This window comes from Argopecten irradians, chromosome 2 (genome assembly GCF_041381155.1).
Source record: "Argopecten irradians isolate NY chromosome 2, Ai_NY, whole genome shotgun sequence".
Lineage (NCBI taxonomy): Eukaryota > Metazoa > Mollusca > Bivalvia > Pectinida > Pectinidae > Argopecten > Argopecten irradians.
The window spans coordinates 64,090,239-64,102,974 of record NC_091135.1 but is presented as its reverse complement, the minus strand read 5'-3'; the positions used below and the strand labels follow the sequence as shown (position 1 = coordinate 64,102,974).

Genomic DNA, 12,736 nt, shown 5'->3' with positions numbered 1-12,736 from the left:
TGTTCCATTCTCCTAATTTGAAATCACACACTATTTTAAAGGTTAGAAACATGCTCTAAAGTTCATTCCAATTAACATGTTGTTTATTTGAAGACAATAAATGAGAAAGTTATTTGTATGAGGTATAATCCATCATGGTAAATGTGTAGAGAATCCTGCTCAGAGTGCATCTTTTTACCCCCATACAATTATATCACATAGGAATGCAGAGTATAGAGGGATGATTAATTTTTTACCTGATAAATTAAGTACATAAACACACACATCTACAATAGTTTGTACCAGAGCACCTTGTGTACTAAATCTTATCACTCAACTTATTGTGCTTAACTTTTGACAAAGATTTACTTGACAATGCAGAAAGCCATCAATATCTGACTTATTCCGTGTCTATTATAACAGATGGAAAACGGAGATGACGAAAATTTGGGATTTCTGAGAATGTCAAAAATCTTAATTAAACAATATCTTAGCAAAAAAAGAAAGAAAGAAAAAAGTTTAACATCTGACATGAAAATCTTGCCACCTTGTATGACGGGGTCAAATTTAAGCTGTTGAAAAATTTACACTCCAAACTTGAGTCCTTCAGCACCAGTATATGAAACTGAAGAAGCCTTTTTTAAAACCCTTAAGAAAAGAATTGTAATGTATTTGTAATGTCTGTGTTTGGGCCCTCCTTAATTACTAGCGAGTACAAGTGTTTAAATTAATTCTTGTTCCTTAGCTCTAGTGTTAAGTGGGGTAGAATTCTCCAGGGCTAGGCTATTAACATCGTCATGTACCACTCAAACAAAGAATATGTCATGTATTTGCCTAATAAAATTACCCCGAGTAAACACCTTTGTTGGGGTATAATTATACCTTAAATATTCAACTTAGTTAAAAGAAAATAATAGCTGGAGAAAAATACTTAATAAAATTGTCTTAATTGGGAATTAGCTGGGGTTTTAAAGTAGACAAAAGTTAAAGAATACCTACCCTATTCTTTAACGATTGTATGCGAGATGTCTTTGTCCCAAATTAAATGCCGATTTCCATAGTGTCCACAGGGGAATAGGCAGTCTGTAAAATAAAAACACACCGAAATATAAAATGGATTGCTGAGAATTTCAACACAAAGACATATATGGCTATGATTATGGGTAATTAAACACTTTTAGTAAAATTAGATTCCTTCTCAAGTGGGGACTAAAGTCTTAAGTAAAAACCAGCATGACACTAGTACCTAAAACATACACACTACAATAAGGTTACCATGACAACCAGTTGAGACTCTCATTGGATGTTGTGTAATATTTTTAGTTTTATTTCCTTTTATCACAGCTACTTTTTTCTTTCCTACTGATAATTACTTTTTTTCTTACAAAACAGAGGATTTATAGCAGTGTATTTCTAGCTGTACAGCATCGAACATTCATCGTCTCCTTGATGAATTGGCAACCAAAGTGTTTGAGAAACAATGGCCAATACAGTCATGTTCACTTTGGACATGCAACAAAGAGTTTCAGTAGCAAGCTTGCCAAGTCTTTTAGCCTGTGACCAGCCAAATTTAACTTTAATTATTGGTAAAAGCTGGTGGTTGTTTCATTGGACAAACTACTGAGGGACTATAGATTCAGTCATAAGCTATTAAGGTTTTTATTTTGCCTACATGTACATAATATAATAGACAGGTACATTGTATTTTGCCTACATGTACATAATATAATAGACAGGTACATTGTATTTTGCCTACATGTACATAATAAAATAGACAGGTACATTGTATTTTGCCTACATGTACATAATAAAATAGACAGGTACATTGTATTTTGCCTACATGTACATAATAAAATAGACAGGTACATTGTATTTTGCCTACATGTACATAATATAATAGACAGGTACATTGTATTTTGCCTACATGTATATAATATAATAGACAGGTACATTGTACTTTGCCTACATGTACATAATATAATAGACAGGTACATTGTATTTTGCCTACATGTACATAATATAATAGACAGGTACATTGTATTTTGCCTACATGTACATAATATAATAGACAGGTACATTGTATTTTGCCTACATGTACATAATATAATAGACAGGTACATTGTATTTTGCCTACATGTACATAATAAAATAGACAGGTACATTGTATTTTGCCTACATGTACATAATATAATAGACAGGTACATTGTATTTTGCCTACATGTACATAATATAATAGACAGGTACATTGTATTTTGCCTACATGTACATAATATAATAGACAGGTACATTGTATTTTGCCTACATGTACATAATATAATAGACAGGTACATTGTATTTTGCCTACATGTACATAATATAATAGACAGGTACATTGTATTTTGCCTACATGTACATAATATAATAGACAGGTACATTGTTTCAAGTGATAAACACAAAACTAAACACATGGAAAAGTTGGCATCAAACGATGCCAATACTCCGCAGATGACACTGAGAATATTTTCAGATGTATTCTGCTGAGCATGTCAATGTTTAAGTTAAATCATCTCTGTGTATTGGTCCTTGCACAAGGCCAAACTGTACATTTCTAATGACATGATGGACATTCACGATTTCTTCATTTGCCATGCCAGGTTTGGTGATTGAGTTCCAACAAAACACCACTGACCAGTGGTCAGTCTCAGTGAAATGCTGAATAAGAAAAGCAGGACCAATCTTAGAATGTCAGATACCTTAAAGTCCCAACATCCGTATCTGTCCAATTTTTTTCATGATTTAGAAGAAGGTTGAAACAAATCCTGTTTGAAATCATGCAGAGACTTGAGGACTAAATTGAAGTCAAGATGAGCGATAAAGATTTGGAAACTTTTGATAAAAAAATCAAATAAATGTTGAATATCGCTAGGTGGGTCTCAACAAGCTGAAGTTAGTCGACATCGTAACATCGTTGCCAAGAACGTCATGTGACTACTGTAACTATGCAACGTTTGTCCGCACTCTTCTGATAACGGGTCATGAACTTTCCGACTTCATTTCGGCAATAATCGTAACTTCTATGATGACCACTTTAACATGAAGGTAAGTATCAATTTTCAACAACTGCTGTACCAAAGTTCTTAAGAAATCTGACACCTTAACCACTCAGCTCTCGGACCAGCATTTGAATGTCTGCAGACACCTTATCCACTCAGCTCTCAGACCAGCATAAGAATGTCAGACACCTTAACCACTCAGCTCTCAGACCAGCACTGGAATGTCAGACACCTTAACCACTCAGCTCTCAGACCAGCATTAGAATGTCAGACACCTTAACCACTCAGCTCTCAGACCAGCACTGGAATGTCAGACACCTTAACCACTCAGCTCTCAGACCAGCATTAGAATGTCAGACACCTTAACCACTCAGCTCTCAGACCAGCACTGGAATGTCAGACACCTTAACCACTCAGCTCTCAGACCAGTATTAGAATGTCAGACACCTTAACCACTCAGACCTCTATGCCAATGATTACCAAATAAAAAGTGCATGAACATTTTCTTTCCTTGTTTAATAAACATACCTTATAATTTAGTGTACACAAATGTTAAATGATAACAATCACCAAGAATCCAAGAAGACGGATGAGTCAGAAACAATTGATACATCATTCCACATCAACAGCAATCTCTTGTTTCTCAATATGGATGATGATAATGTAAATGACAATGTATTCAAAATGAAATCCTTATTTTGAAATAATTTAGTTTTGCTCTCACTGCCACAAACATTGCAATACATTTACATTAAATAACAAAATCCACTTCTCTAGGACAGACATGTGAATTAAATTTTTCATTATGATATAAAAAGTTTCCTTGTTGAACTGTATTGTACTGTAGTAATTAGGTCACATGTGTATCAATGGAGACGGAATTAAACATGTAGATTTGTCTCACCATATAAAACTGGGCTACGTGGCCCATGGGACAACTCATTCAACTGAAAGTATATAGGTAATTATAATTATAACTTCCCGACACACACTATCATAAATAGGATTAGCACAAGACAATGTACAAATATTGTGGACACACAACAACCAATTAAAGCCTAGACATGACATCTATAGATAAAACTCGACCATAAGTACTTATCACTGAAGACTTTCACCCAAATGCGTTTGACCAGATATTAAGGTTGAAATTAAATTGTGAGATTTAAACTGTGATAAGTGGGCTGTGTTTGTAATGGAGGGAGAATGATCAAGGGGGCGATTACTTATCAGTTGTCCTAGGTAACGGGGATAATTAAGCCAGAGATCTAATTAGGCCTGCCTTTTGAATAGCCCTCAACCTATGTTTAATCTCTTGACAATACCTGTGAAAAGGATATCAAATAAACTACAGGTTTCTCTTTATCTAAAAATTCAAATTTCCCCATGTAATAAGAAGCCCAAACCTAATTAATGAGTACTTTTAAATGTTGGGTTGTAACAGGAAACTGGCTGTAGAATATGATAGCCATAATCAAACCTTGTTAACTTTACATTTCTTTTCTTTTTATTTTAAATAGCATGTGTTGCTTTTAAAATTCCTTGCACAATGAAGTCAATTAAAACTGCGTCTGCTCATGGGAAAAAGACATCAGAGAGCCTGGAGTACAGAGGGGTAACTGCCTGCACCACTGTAGCCAGCTGAGTTTGCAGACAAAAAAAAAAAAATAATCAGAAAAAAAAAGAAAGGAAAAAGATAATGTCATTAATATGTATCATACATATTATAGTTACGTAAGTCAAAATTAACATTTATTGATTCAGTGCATAGTGCAATGACAAGATTGGTATTACAGTGCAGGAATGCAGCCCAGAAGTATTTAAAATCCATGGAATAGAAATGGATGAAATGGCAATGACAACATATGATATCTGTCATTAGCCAGAAGGGGGCTCCCACCACAGCAAATGACATGACAAGAAGTGGGTGACCATCAGTGTCATCAAGGTTGTAAAACCCAGGCAGAAAATCAAATAAGCCTGACCTCAAAAAGGGAGATAATTGAAAACAGTTAAAATCTTTGCTTATTTTTCATTATTTGACATAAAGAGAATGAGACAGACACACCTTTATTCTTTCCTTACTGATACAGTTCAGTACTAGTAATTTTATTTTTAACACAATATTAACTTTCAGATGTGTAATACTAGCAGTTTTTATCAGATTTTTATTAAGATGACTTATAGAATATTAAAGTGATTCAGTCATCATTGTTGAAGGTGAGGAGTGTAAAAAGGTTAAAAAGAACAGATGATGTCCTATTAATACACATTTAGAATGTAAGATAATATTTTAAATTTCAACAAAATTTTACATCAGTAATAAATTCAAATAGGATTGAACAATGGAAGCAATGTATATGTAAGTGTTCTCCTCAACATTTAATTAAAATACAGTAGTCAATATCATCAGCAAACCATTTGTGCCCTTTATTAGGCAGTTGGCAACAATCTGGATGTTTTTTTTCAACAAAACAAGGTGACCTTTAGGAGGCACAAGGCAATGGACCAAGTCTTAAGGCCATAGACCAAGCCTTTATCAGCAAACAAGTTGATGTTTAGAAGGCACAAGGCAATGGACCAAACAAGTTGACGTTTAGAAGGCACAAGGCAATGGACCAAAAAAGTTGACGTTTAGAAGGCACAAGGCAATTGACCAAACAAGTTGACCTTTAGAAGACACAAGGCAATGGACCAAACAAGTTGACGTTTAGAAGGCACAAGGCAATAGACCAAACAAGTTGACGTTTAGAAGGCACAAGGTAATAGACAAGCTACAAGGCAATAGACCAAACAAGTTGACGTTTAGAAGGCACAAGGCAATGGACCAAACAAGTTGACGTTTAGAAGGCACAAGGTAATGGACCAAACAAGTTGACGTTTAGAAGGCACAAGGCAATGGACCAAACAAGTTGACGTTTAGAAGGCACAAGGCAATGGACCAAACAAGTTGACGTTTAGAAGGCACAAGGTAATGGACCAAACAAGTTGACGTTTAGAAGGCACAAGGCAATGGACCAAACAAGTTGACGTTTAGAAGGCACAAGGCAATGGACCAAACAAGTTGACGTTTAGAAGGCACAAGGTAATGGACCAAACAAGTTGATGTTTAGAAGGCACAAGGTAATGGACCAAACAAGTTGATGTTTAGAAGGCACAAGGTAATGGACCAAACAAGTTGATGTTTAGAAGGCACAAGGCAATTGACAAGGCACAAGGCAATGGACCAAACAAGTTGATGTTTAGAAGGCACAAGGTAATTGACAAGGCACAAGGCAATGGACCAAACAAGTTGATGTTTAGAAGGCACAAGGTAATTGACAAGGCACAAGGCAATGGACCAAACAAGTTGACGTTTAGAAGGCACAAGGTAAAAGACCAAACAAGTTGACGTTTAGAAGGCACAAGGCAATGGACCAAACAAGTTGACGTTTAGAAGGCACAAGGTAATGGACCAAACAAGTTGACGTTTAGAAGGCACAAGGCAATGGACCAAACAAGTTGACGTTTAGAAGGCACAAGGTAATGGACCAAACAAGTTGACGTTTAAAAGGCACAAGGTAATGGACCAAGTCATTATCAGTAAAACAGGTGATACTAAGAAAAGTTTTTAGATAACATATACAGCTCTCGTCAAGAATCATTGTACAAGATGTCCATTGTGTAGTGACCTTAAGAAGACAGAACATAGTCTGTAGAGGATTACAGATTACAAATATTGTACAACTCTACTGAAATCTAGCCAACAGAGTTCCATACATAGAACACTGAACGGCACTACAGAAAATGGGTTTACTACAAAAAATCACTGACAAAAGAAAGATGTGCAAGATCTTAAATAGTAGTGTTTGAGGGGACAAATCTAGTATTAACATGCAGTCAATGTGAAACAACATGGTGAACACCCTAGTGAACAGATATCATATTGTAATTTTACTCAACAAATGTTGCATTAATTTTATGACTAGTTAACTCTGTATCAACATCCCAGATAGCACTGTTCTTTGTAATGGTGTCGTAAAGCCGGAAAATGTTGACCAAAGTTTCAATATTTATGTAAATTTATCATCGTATATTCAAAAAGTCATTAAAATCCCATTACATAAGGCACTTCAATAGTGTAAATCATGCAATATGCAAGATTTTAAGAATCTGATGCTTATAAATGAATAAATGAGCAGATAAAACCAGAATTTTTCTCTTTAAACTTTCCACTGATTTGTCCACCAGTGTGTACTGTAGAAACACAACTGGGTGTTTGTTTTACGACTGTTGTACACAACCTACCTTTCTATAGACACAGCAATCCTATAAAATCATCATCAACTGTGATACTGAAACCTCTCGGCCATATGCAAATATAGCAAAAAGTGTTGATATTTATCAGGAGTTGTAATGGAAAAATACCACATCTGGTTTTATCTGTGATCTAGACATAATGATTAAAAATATTTATGTCAAAAATTATCGGGTAATTAAGAAGCCATTCTCAATTTAATGAGTTAAACAGGACACTCTGGTATTTTGTGAATAAATTAAACCGTGCCATTGCATGCCTGCCTATATTAGTCATTAAACATAAGAACTCTTTAGACTCAGAATCACCCAGGAAAACACAGAAAAGTTGGCTGACAGCGAGAGATTGTAAACCTATAATTAACACTTGAGTAATGACACTTAATTCGACTTTGTGAAATCCCACGTATAAGATACATGATATTATGACCTATCTGTAAATAACGTTTATGGCTATGTGAACCTTTGTAATCTATAATTCTGTATAATTATCTCCCTACCAGGCTACCAAATCAGTTTACATCACATCTCCCCTTGCCTTTATAAAATACACGCTACAATTACACTGTAACAATATCAAATTAAATATAAGGTCAGTATAGGAATAGGCTTTCCTGTAACATCAATTATAACCTTAAATTGGTCAATAACTGTACATCTAGTAATTTTCATTATTAGTTATAAGTCTATTCAACTTTTATTTTTTTTCAATTTTTGCATTATCCTGGTTTAATAAGGACCTAATATTATACTTAGTGACATATGCATTCATGATTTTTACCGCATATTCTTCGTCATGAAAACGAAACATGTTGAAAAATAAATTGTAGAAGTTTAAGATAGGGTGTTAAACATTAGGACATCTGTAGGGTTATATGGTGATGGACATGTGATATAATTATGATGTATTTAATCTATCTACATTAAATACAGCTACACAGGCCAGCCAGCTGGGGTCACGTGACACAGTAATCAACAATCTCTGTTTCTCATACCAACTTGTCAACAATTTCAATCAAGTCTGCAAAATCTCAAAATATAAGTTTAAAGGGTTGGTTCCTGGTGGGCACCCCAAGACTACTGGGCATAAATGATTGGTGCCAGCATAGACTGAGAAAATACACAGGGAAAAGCAATTAGGAGAGGAAGGGAATATTATTAATTCCAGCAAGACATTAATATATCACCTGCTCAACAAACTTCCTTACATACCAAAACAATGTGTAGAATTAACCTCAGGTCAAAGGTTAGACTAGTCTGCTACCAGCTGCCGAATCCAATCAAACCTAGCACAATCAACCAATCATATAAAGCAATGCTTAGTAAACTACTTTAACCAATCAGATCTCAGTTCTCTTAAACCATGGCTTCTGGTACAACCAATGACATTTCTGCAACAGCGTTAGCCAATCAAATTTCACTTGACACGCCACTTCATTCTCTACAGCAAAAGTAACCAATCAAATGTTGCTCATCTCTCTACATAGAAAGTGAACAAAATCTTGTTTCTTCTATTAAAGATATAACAGGTAAAACAAATCATAGTAAAACGCCTGATTAAGGAATTTCAAAAATATTCAAAAAGCAAAGTTTGAGTATAGTGCATTCATACATTAACAACCAATTAAATGTCACTTCTACAAGGCTCCAAACAGTGTCCTCACAACTTTGGGCTGTTTCAGTGTAATCCAATGAGTTGTTGGTACATTTGTTCCAATATTCCAGGACCAGCAACACCAGTTAACAATGGATCAGCTTTTGTCCATTATTATAATTACAGCATGTAGATTTTTTATAATAAAATATTGAGTATGCATGATTTCATTAATCCAGTTCAGCTCTCACTTGTCTGTTGAGCTGGGAGAATTATACATAAAGGATTTGAAAGCTAGGCCATGATAATAAATAAATGTCACTTTCCAACAAGTATCTAAATTGCTGACTTCCTAATCAAAAGATGTCACAGAAATAGTTATCACTGATCCTATGATAAATGAGGAAACACATTCATCTGTTAACGACTCTTAGCAAATAACAGGATATGATGAATTGCGTAGGCTAAATCAAATTTTAGAGTGCTCTAATTAGATTGGACCTGGAGGACCTGAAACTCGGCATGGATTATGAGGCACAAATATATAACAATGATCTGAGCATGCTGCTGGACAGTCTGGGTCTTAAAAACATTATTAAATGTTGTCTAACTCATAAATTTCCTTATTTAGCAATTAAGCTGACAGTACAAAGCCAGTCAGTGATAATTACAACAGGTATAATTTAACAGCAATTTAAAAATAGCACAGGTGCAAGGTACAGGCATGTCTGATAGGTAAAAAGAGCCGTTCATCATTATAAACAGTAGTTACTTTCTGTAAGTTTGTTGACTCATTTGTTACATATAGGCTTAATTCATATTGAAAATATTGCTATAGACACACACACAAGTTAGTCCAGTAAATTCATTTTAGTTCATATTTCATTGTTACCACGGAAACAGGCTTATCAATGGTTACTGTGGTAACAAAGATAATCCTATGTCTAACTATGTCTGAAATACATATAAATGGTACTGTTGTTACAATGGCAGATATATATTACATGTGTTACTATGGTAACTAAGGTAACAGATATATATATAACATGTGTTGCTATGGTAACTAAGGTAACAGATGTATATTACATGTGTTACTATGGTAACTAAAGTAAAAGATATATATTACATGTGTTACTATGGTAACTAAAGTAACAGATATATATTACATGTGTTACTATGGTAACTAAGGTAACAGATATATATTACATGTGTTACTATGGTAACTAAGGTAACAGATGTATATTACATGTGTTACTATGGTAACTAAGGTAACAGATATATATTACATGTGTTACTATGGTAACTAAGGTAACAGATATATATTACATGTGTTACTATGGTAACAAAAGTAAAAGATATATATTACATGTGTTACTATGGTAACTAAAGTAACAGATATATATTACATGTGTTACTATGGTAACTAAGGTAACAGATATATATTATATGTGTTACTTTGGTAACTAAAGAACAGTAACAGATATATATTACATGTGTTACTATGGTAACTAAGGTAACAGATGTATATTACATGTGTTACTATGGTAACTAAGGTAAAGATATATATTACATGTGTTACTATGGTAACAAAAGTAAAAGATATATATTACATGTGTTACTATGGTAACTAAAGTAACAGATATATATTACATGTGTTACTATGGTAACTAAGGTAACAGATATATATTTATATGTGTTACTTTGGTAACTAAAGTAACAGATATATATTACATGTGTTACTATGGTAACTAAGGTAACAGATGTATATTACATGTGTTACTATGGTAACTAAAGGTAACAGATATATATAACATGTGTTACTATGGTAACTAAGGTAACAGATGTATATTACATGTGTTACTATGGTAACTAAAGTAAAAGATATATATTACATGTGTTACTATGGTAACTAAAGTAACAGATATATATTACATGTGTAACTCTGGTAACTAAGGTGACAGATATATATTATATGTGTTACTATGGTAACTAAGGTAACAGATGTATATTACATGTGTTACTATGGTAACTAAAGTAACAGATGTATATTACATGTGTTACTATGGTAACTAAGGTAACAAATGTATATTACATGTGTTACTATGGTAACTAAGGTAACAGATATATATTACATGTGTTACTATGGTAACTAAAGTAAAAGGCACATTTCATGGTTACTAAGACAAAATACCATAGTTAATCTATGGCTGCATATTCTTAGAGGTCACTGTGGTAACAATGTTACTAACACAAATAAATACTGGTTACTACATCCTGAACATGGTAACATTATCCTACACAAAATGGTTAATACTGGTTACTAACCTACCTCATCCTATATGAACATTATACCACCTGGTAACATTATACCTACCCAATGGTTACTATGGTAACATTACACCTACCTAATGGTTACTATGGTAACATTATACCTACCTAATGGTTCCTATGGTAACATTATACCTACCTAATGGTTACTATGGTAACATTATACCTACCTCATGGTTACTATGGTAACATTATACCTACCTCATGGTTACTATGGTAACATTATACCTACCTCATGGTTACTATGGTAACATTATACCTACCTCATGGTTACTATGGTAACATTATACCTACCTCATGGTTACTATGGTAACATTATACCTACCTCATGGTTACTATGGTAACATTATACCTACCAAATGGTTACTATGGTAACATTATACCTACCTCATGGTTACTATGGTAACATTATACCTACCTCATGGTTACTATGGTAACATTATACCTACCTCATGGTTACTATGGTAACATTATACCTACCTCATGGTTACTATGGTAACATTATACCTACCTAATGGTTACTATGGTAACATTATACCTACCTAATGGTTACTATGGTAACATACACATTATTGGTTACTAAGGAAGTTGGAAATTGTGAAGGGTTCCTAGTGTAATCACTACCTCTACACATTGTCGACCCTAATTAACTCCATCACTAATTAATTGGCTGATGTTTTCTATCAGACCTTTGCATGCCACTCCTAATGACAGCCAAGGAATCCAATTTAATGAGATTAAAAACTTGCAGTTGTTTTAATTTCTTCTTCCTGTAAAATCACGGCAGGTAATTACCACTAACATGTACATGGCAAACGATAATTAGTGGGAAAATCTGTGTCCGATCCAATTAATGTATCTTACCTGGCCCAGATGTATTAAGTATTCTGTTGTAGAGTGGCCTTACTCTGGTTATCACCAGTAAAAAACAGCTACTCTAACTGGCTGCCATGTTGTTTTTCAAGGTCATAGCCCCAGTTTTGTCATCACTGTGATTACCTGTGTGTTGTGATTACCTGTGTGTTGTGATTACCTGTGTGTTGTGATTACCTGTATGTTGTGATTACCTGTTTTCTGTGATTACATGTATGTTGTGATTACCTGTGATGTATCACCTTTTACCAGTGCAGTGGTGATCTCATGTCATATTTATATTCAATAAATAGAAATATATGTAGTAAGAGATAATGGAAAGGTAATTACAATAGTGGCCAAACAATGATAAAAAAGGGAGTGGGTGTGGTCAGGGCTAGAGGTGTGTGTGGTCAGGTGAGGAGCATAGGATACAGGTAAGTTCTGGATAAGACAGGTGGAAACGATGAGCAGAAACATCCAAGGTAGCATGTAGACAGTATCAATATAGGTTTATCTTCCAACTATACATCTGTAAACCCATCTACAATAGAATAAAGATTCAAACCAACTTTATTCAAGTTGAGTAACGTCTGCTCTCTGCCATAACTCATTGCTACTTGAGCCATAAAGGACTGCATTGACAGGCATAAAG

At 34.3% G+C, this 12,736-nt stretch overlaps 1 protein-coding gene across 4 annotated transcripts in view; it reads right to left on the bottom strand.

Annotated features, from left to right (window-relative positions):
- The window catches only part of LOC138316208 (zinc finger homeobox protein 4-like), a 325,938-nt gene that overhangs the window by 65,465 nt on the left and 247,737 nt on the right, over positions 1-12,736 (bottom strand). For all 4 annotated transcript variants that reach the window (XM_069257789.1, XM_069257790.1, XM_069257792.1 and 1 more), the window contains one exon: positions 979-1,062. The gene's annotated coding sequence lies outside the window, so the exon portion shown is untranslated. The remainder of the gene's footprint in view (positions 1-978; positions 1,063-12,736) is intronic.